At 39.7% G+C, this 8,249-nt stretch overlaps 1 long non-coding RNA gene across 1 annotated transcript in view; it reads right to left on the reverse strand.

Annotated features, from left to right (window-relative positions):
• Positions 1-2,147: 2,147 nt before the first annotated feature.
• The window catches only part of LOC104876463, a 66,940-nt gene continuing 60,838 nt past the window's right edge, over positions 2,148-8,249 (reverse strand). The window contains exons 3-4 of the long non-coding RNA XR_784345.1: positions 6,069-6,296; positions 2,148-2,301 (exon numbers count right to left, since the gene is read on the reverse strand). This is a non-coding gene — a long non-coding RNA (uncharacterized LOC104876463). The remainder of the gene's footprint in view (positions 2,302-6,068; positions 6,297-8,249) is intronic.

Below are 8,249 nucleotides of genomic sequence, written 5' to 3' on the forward strand. Positions count from 1 at the left end.
TGGTCATTTTGACTTTGGGGAAGACCCAGAAGTCACACGGTGACAGAATGGCTCAATTAGGTAGATGAGGACATCCCATCGTGTTTCTATAAATCCTCTTTTCTGTGGTTTCTATAAACCATGCCATTCACTGTATTTTTTATCATACTTCATAAAGACACTCATGAAAGAGGACTTCCAGAATTGCTTCAGAAAGTGTCGAGAAGGACAGGATGAAGGTGTTTGAAGCAAATGGGAGTTTTTTGAGGGGATTAAGGGGAATATGTCTTTTACTCTAATAAATACTTTTTAGTGTAAGCATTTGCTGTGGTTTTATATTACACCTTGCACACCATATTTTCAATCAACCTCATGCAAGAACACTAATCCTACTACCTGTAGGATTATACAATTAGCTCTATTTTCATGACCTGACAGCCTCCTAAACATCCCACTTCCTAATACCATCACCTTGAGGGTGAGGTTTCAATAAATGGACAGGGGCCACAAACATGCAGCCCACTGTGCTCTGCGAATCCCTTACCCTGAATTTGGAGAGAATTCTGGATTTACTCATCCCAGCCCTTTGCCCTTAGCAGCCTGATTGAATGCTCCTGCTTCTACCCTGGGGTTGGGTCTTGCTCTTGATCCATTTTCCCCTTATCTAGCAGGGACATGAGTTAATTAACTATTTAATTTCAGAAACAAAGGAAAATAGAAGAAAAGGGCTTCTATGTGGAAGACCATTATTAATCTCAAACTTCAAACTACCTAATGCTAAATAAAGTGTCTCCTTTTTCAGCCAGGGTAGATTTAGAATGGGCCTTGAATTATCCTCTTGGGCCACCTGCTCCTTGCTTCTTTCCAATTTGGGGTCATAATTCAACCACTAGTTTTCCAAGGAGAAGACACTTTTCCAGTGAGCTTTGAGTTTTCTTGCACTGTGTTTTATATAAATCTGTACAATTTTTGGCTTTCTTCAGAGGAATCCAAGACTCTGAAAGTCCTATATTTATCTGGACCTATTGCTCTCCTCACTGTTTATTTCTTCCTATTCCTAGGCATGAAACTACTATTTAAGTGAATTTTATCCCTTAGTAAATTAAATCACTTTCCTTATTATTCTAGCTCACGGAACTCAGAGGTGGGTTAGATGTTCTCCACCCTGAGGTACACAAAATATTCTACTGCTGCATGCTAATAGAAAGCAAAACCTTTTATTCATGTTCTTATTTTTAGTTCATCTTTTCTTAAATTATGCTGTTTGCTTTTAAAATGCACATAAATGTATGTGCAAGTATGTGTGTACAGAATATGCTCAAGGTTTCAAGAAGAGAATGGATATTCTAAAGGATTAGCACATTCTAGAAATGTGGCCTTACATCTTTGGCTTATTTACTCATTTGTATACCCAATCATTCTGTCTTTTATCAATTCGCCCCAGAAACATTTGCTGGTGTCTTGCCCATGGCTGACACCTGTGGGGAGGCTGTACCGATGAAGGGTGCACCCACGCTAACTCCAGGATAGCTCACCATCTGGTGTGAGAGGCCAACATTCAAACAAAGAAGAGACAACACCAAAAGTGTGTTCTCTGAGCAACAAAGGAAGGAACAAGTAATGCTGAGCTGGGAAAAGTCAGGAAAGCATTTAGAGCAACAACATCTCCAGGATGAGATCCTTTTGAGCAGACGGAGCAGGATAAAGGCATAGGTGATTGAGAGCACGTAGCTTGATGGGGTCACAGCTCCACAGCATAGGAGGTTTGCCTTGTATAAATTACAAAGGACCTGGAATGGTTGGATTGCATGGGATGAGGTAGAAATGGCAGGCGATAAATGGTACATGATGGAAGCTGGCATACAACATCGCAATCCATGTATGCAAATATGCATCTGTGTCTCATGTTTGAGGTTAGCTCTGGTCAGAGTGAATCTATGCACTGATACTATCAGCATCTCTCAGAGGCTTTTCAGAAACACAGGCTCATGTGCTTCTTTTTAATTTTAAATTTTAACTTTCTGTGAATTGTAATTTACTATTATTATTTTTAAAAATTATTTTCTTGAGACACTAATCTAAAAACAATAGGTACATACACACAGAGAGAAGGTCACATCATAATTAAGATGACAGTAGCATCTCTGCTACTGAGTACTCACCCCTGCAACTTTTTTCTTGCTTCTCACTGCTATCACAAAAATTCTTTTTCCTTTGTGGTATCATTTAGATGTTGAAAGCTTGATCCGTATTCATGTGTGGACGGCTTGGTCCCCAGCCCGTGGCTATGGTGGAAGTGATGGAACCTTTAAGATGCAGGACCTAGGCAGAGGAAGTTAGGTTATTGGAGGTATGACCATGAAGAGAATAGTGGACCTCTAGCCTCTCCTCTTTCTCTCTTGGCTTGCTGTCCATCCTTAGATGAGCAGCTGGCTTGGCTATGATGTACTGCCCTCTCTACTGACCAAAAAGCAATAGCCCTAGAATGAAACTTTCAAAACTTTTCCCAGGTATTTTGTTACAGTAATGGAAAGTTGACTAACTTGCTATGTATTTAGTTGGGTCCTCCTCCCAGAGTCAGAGAATCAGTTATATAAATTATATCCTATGCCCTATGTTCTGAAGAGAGGCGAGGGGAAATAGCTATCTCTAGTAATTTCAGAGTGAGGAAAAACTAAAGGGAGAAAGTTTGGAATCGAACAATTGGAAATTTTCCTACAGACTACTATTTTGTTCATATAATACCTATGTAACTTCTTCCTATTAATATGCCTCTTCTAAAAATGGTTCTGTGAAACAATTTTAACTTTTTCCTTCATGGATTCAAAACATGTTCACATATGCTTTATAATCCCACAAGTGGAGAAGAAAATAAAAATTATATCATCCAGCTTTGTTATAGAAGAACTGAAGCTAAGCTCTCATTTCTAGGCCAGTCAATCATTCAGTTCCTATAACACTCAGAGCTTTCATCACATCTGGAATATAAATGAAATTGGAAAACTGCATGGTTTTTTGTTGTTGTTGCTGTTATTGTTTTAATTTTTTAAAAAAACCTAAAGCCCCATTCCTAAAAATATCTGAATCCTTGGTCTTCTTCTTATGAAGAGCCAATAAGCCTGCTCATATTAAGATCACATAAGGTTTTAAGCACATTCCTTCCTGTTTCTCCTAGACAAATAGGTTCAATTACATCATTATTGTAAGAGATTCTCTTCCAATAAATATTTGATAGGGGACTCCACTGCTCCATGTGGGTTACTATTTGAGGGTACACGATAAAACCAATGAAAACTATGGGCATCTGTTAATGATTTTGTTTATTTTACCACAAAGAGAATTATTTGTTCAGGAGTGTTATAACTTGTATCTAGATGACCCCCAAAGATTCATGCAGTCATAGATGGGGCTTTTGAGAGATGACTTGATCTGGGGTGTGTGCTGTTGAGATCAAGGATGTAATGCTGGGATTGATTCATGGTGCGATGCTAGGATTAAGGCTGCCCCACCATAGGTATGAATGAATGCTACTACCCTAAGGGTGGTAGCCTGGATGAAATATAAGGGACAGAAAGAGGGTCACTGCTTATTGCTTGTCACTTGTTGCTTACTTGCTGCTTGCTGCCTTCTGCCTGCCTTGCTTTGCCATGGACTGTTTATTCCCTGTGATGCCCCTCTATCATGCCACCCTGCCTCGGAGCCAGCTGAAAATGAACTGAAACCTCTATGAACTGTGCGCCGAATAAACTTTTCCTCCTTTAGTTTGGGGGTTAGGTATTTCATCTCAGCAATGAGAAAAGTAGCCAAGACAAGGACAAAATGTTGACTGACAAAGCATGTCCATGTATAGGAAACCCACAGATGCTATTATTGGAAAAGGCATCATGAATGAGGAAAAAAGCCTAAATCCAAACTATACATTCAGTGAAAAGGTTGCAACTACTTTGGGGATGAAAATAAAGTCTAATAACTTCTACCAGTCAACCTGAATTGGCTATTGTCCACTATAAGGTATGTTGTCATGGGGCTCAGAGATGGTCACCACTTGTAATCCAACTGAACAGAAGAACAGAAGCTAAGTCAGACTTGAAGGGGTTAAGTCCAAGTTCTTATGCAATGCACAACCTATATTGCTGCCTCTGTAGACACTGTGGCTCCTGAGCTAATTAAGGAAGAAGATGACTGATGTCTTCCTAATTATTAAGAGCTTTGTAGCAAAGGCTTCTCATGGGCTTTCACATGGGATACAAATATCCTTTACATTCTGGGAAATGCATTCATATAACTTTCCCCAAACTCCATGACATCAATAATTGAATCTTATTTGCATCAAATCCTAAATTGCTTTGAATGGCCATACCACCCTGAATGCTCCTGATCTTGTCTAAATTGCTTTGCAAAATCATTTCTCAAATTGGGCAATAAGAAATACTGCTCAATATCCTATTTTCTAGGGATATTTTCCTTCCCTACATGAAGTGGTGGGAGCAGCCATAGACTGAAGCCTGGATTCAGGTCATGAGACCTTGTAAACTCTAGTGAAAGTGATCATTCTGATGGCAGAAAAGCAAAGCAAAGGGCTGAAGCCATTGATTAGGAATGAAGTCCCTCTCCTAAGCATCAGTCTGTGCTCTGAAAGTTTTTCTCTGTACCAGTGTAACAAGTATCCTAATCTTGACAGGGATTCTTTCTTCACTCTTCAATGCTTATACTTTGTTGGAATATCCACAATACTTGCCAGTAAGCACTAATTGGTTAATGCAGAACAATGCTTAAAATGTACCAAGCTATTGTGATATCCTGGGAACATCGAGGCGATTAAAATCTCTACAGATTATTGTGTGTGTTTTAGTCACTTTGTCATTGAAACAAAACACTCAATACCTACAATTGAAAGGAATAGAGATTCATTTTGGCTCATGAGTTTAGAGGATTCAGTCTATAGTTAACAGGCTCCAAAGCAGAAAAGGGCATAGTTTAAGGGTCTGACAGAGGAAAGTTGCTCACATCATGGCAAACAGGAAGAAGAGAATGAAGGGGGAGCCTGGGAGGGAGATGCATGCCTCCCATATCCACAAGACAAGGTGCTCTTCTGTCCCTACGGTCTATATGCATTTGCTTTTGGTCCTTTTAGAGATGAATAGCAAGAAGAAAGCATTCACTAAACTGATAACTACCCACACAAATACATAGGCTATGCTGATCTGACCAGTGTACGTGCCACATTTTCACAACAGCTGCACTTTGGGTTACTGCCATACTAAATTTACCATCTATCTTCACTGTCAATATCTACCTGGGTTTTGGAGGCCAGACGACTTAGTGGAAAGGGCTAAGACAAGAACTACCACCTCTGCATTATTAAGATACTGTATTTAACGTGTGAGATGGCACTGATATTGGCAGTTTCTCCAGGAATTAAGTATTACTTCTGAGTATGTCACAGGTGATCCCATTTGTATCTCCTTAATATAGCGGTCCTGATTCACACATAAGAAAATAAAACTGAATTCTACCAGTTGCTAAAAATGTCAATCCCAAGTATACATTTAGAAGCTAATGAAATGACTACAGAGATCTGAGGGCCTAATGAACCTAATTTGATTTGGCCCAATTCCATTTCTCACTGGTCTCCACAGGCTTCTACTCTCACTATGGTACTGAGGCAGAATGTTATGGCCCTGATTGGAAATTTACTTTGTATCTTAGAGGCTTCAAAAACTCAAGGCATTCTTCTCTTTTGTGTGTACAGTTATCTTAATAAAGAGATAAAGATCAAGGGAGGATTTAAAGATAGAGAGGGATAGAGGCGGATAACAAATAGATGGGTTTATAGTAATAGTGTATGCTTTCTTTAAGGGGACCAGGCTTCGATCAATAAGCTTTAGGTCTATAAACTGACTTAGACCTGGAAACTGCTGTGAGCCTTCTCACAAAATCTAGTTGTTTCCTGCTGATAAAACTGAAGTGACACCTTAGCTATCCTCCTATCTGTATCACCCTTAGGAAAATGAGGACTAACTGTCATTCTAGAAAAGTGTGGGTCACTTCTGCTTTCACGCCTAGCACAGATGTTATAGGGATCTTACCTCTGATGGTTAAGCTCTGCCGCTGGTTTTTGCTTTCCCCAAAGCCCATTATCCCTCTGAAGACAGGAAGTCGAGCTCTCCTGTCATCAGTTCTGGACCGCGGGGCATCATCACGGTCATCACCTCAAATATGCACTTGTGATTGACTGAGTGAAGCATCTTGTCTTTAGCTTTTATCAGTCTCAACCTAGCAGAACAGTCCACCAGCTGGGACGGTGATGAACATCTCTGAAACATAAATCATGTGGCATAGATTTAGATAAATGATTTAAATCCAGAGACAAGAATATGAAGATGTACTAATGACTGTAACAAGGGGACGTTCTCCTTTTGATGTTCTTAAAGAGATCAAGATAAGATATTTGCCAGACCAACAGCCAGTTCACTAAGAAAACTACATCAGCCTGTGCAAAACAATGACATAGAGTTCTGGATTGGGTAAAATCTCCACTTCATCTTCCTGTGTAGTATTTTAGGATATTTTTGAGTCTCAGACATTGCCTTCTATATGCATAAGCTAATGCAATTCCTAGGCCAGTGCAGTCAACTCCTCTTAGGTGGTGCTATGCTAGAAAAACTGTAAAACCATCCCTTGCTTTCCAGCTATAGTATCGATGATCCAGCCATTGAAGCTGCCCAGCCAGGCTCAATCACTTTAAAATTTGCCCCCAGCTCAGCACAGTGCCCTGAGCCAAGCATAAAAGGAACATTTATAAGTATTTTCTCTAGTCCTACCTCTTTGAATGGAGTACTTCACTCTGTGAAGTGGAACTTCTTTCTATGGTCGTAAACTTTCCATGCTACAATTTCAAAGTCACATCTCTTGCTCTTGTATTTTCTGAGACCTGTTTGTGGGGCTGTGGCAAGCACAGTGGGAACACAGCTCATTGAAGCAACATAGGAGCGACCCAGAGGTCAGACTGGATGAGATGATATTCTCAAAAGGGCCGTGCAAGAGACTGGGGACTTGATGGAGTCTTTATTCATCCAACCCTCTCCATGGGACATAGATTTAAATTACTTCTCAGTTCACCATTAATTCTCTTCCCAACTTCTCTGTTTGCTCACTGAAAGTTACCAAAACAGCACTAAGGAAGTGGCCCATAGCTCTCTGGTGCTATTGAACAGTTTTTTTTTTCTTTTATCAGAATGCCATCTACATTCTTTCCTGAAAAAAAAGAAAGTATTTGGGGAGAAGACTAATAAGAGGAACTTTAATTCCCAACTTTTGGGAAATCGAGTAACTGGCATATTTTTTCCAATCACAATAAAAGACTCAGTCTGACTCAGCTGCAAAGACAATATGGACCTGCTTGGATAGAACAGAGACCTTTTACCAAAATTGAGTCTTTATCTGGATAACTTCTACACTGAAAATATTTAATTGGCACATAGAGCTAATATGGAATGTTAAACATTGGCCACTTCCAATACAAATGTACAAAGAAGGATGGAATTTTATACAAAGACTTTTATACTCAGGAAGAAAAATACACCTTGGCCTCTTGAATGACCTCCATATTTATTCACCTTCTCCAAAAGAGAAATTTATGTTCTCTAAGGATGCAACATTTGTTGCCTTCACTACTTGGAGCCAAAAAGAATTCCAAGAAAATATTTTTTTCATATGAAATGGGGGTTGGAAAGATCTGTATTAGCATTTCAACCTTTCCACATTAAAATGGATTGAATTTCCCTCCAAGGAACAGAAGACATTTAATCACATATTTGGGATCCTATCAAGGATGAGATTTTCTCCACTCCAAGAAGCAAGTCACCAGTCTTGTTAGTGAAGACTTTGCCCAAATTCCTTTCCAAGCCTGAGCAGCAAGGCAGGGGAGGCAAGAAAATATTAGGTAGGCTTAGTAGGAGCTGAAGTGCAGCCAAATAGCATACTTCCCAGGCACTCTCTCACATGCTGCCGCACTGAAAGAGGCAATTGCTCCATTTCTAAAACTCTACAATTTTTCAGCTGCACGGCATCCTTCCAATAAAACACTAATATTTTATTCATCTCTTTCTGAAGTGCCATACTTTTATTTTGTAGGCGTCTCTAAATCACATCAATTCACAAAAGACCAATTTTTTGCTGCTATAGTCAAATCAGACGTTACACGCACGCGCACACACATTCCCCCCCCACACACTCTGCAGGTTTTTTTTCTCCTTTTTAGGTAGTTG

Source organism: Fukomys damarensis, unplaced genomic scaffold (assembly GCF_012274545.1).
Source record: "Fukomys damarensis isolate Sample0158 unplaced genomic scaffold, DMR_v1.0_HiC HiC_scaffold_17, whole genome shotgun sequence".
Lineage (NCBI taxonomy): Eukaryota > Metazoa > Chordata > Mammalia > Rodentia > Bathyergidae > Fukomys > Fukomys damarensis.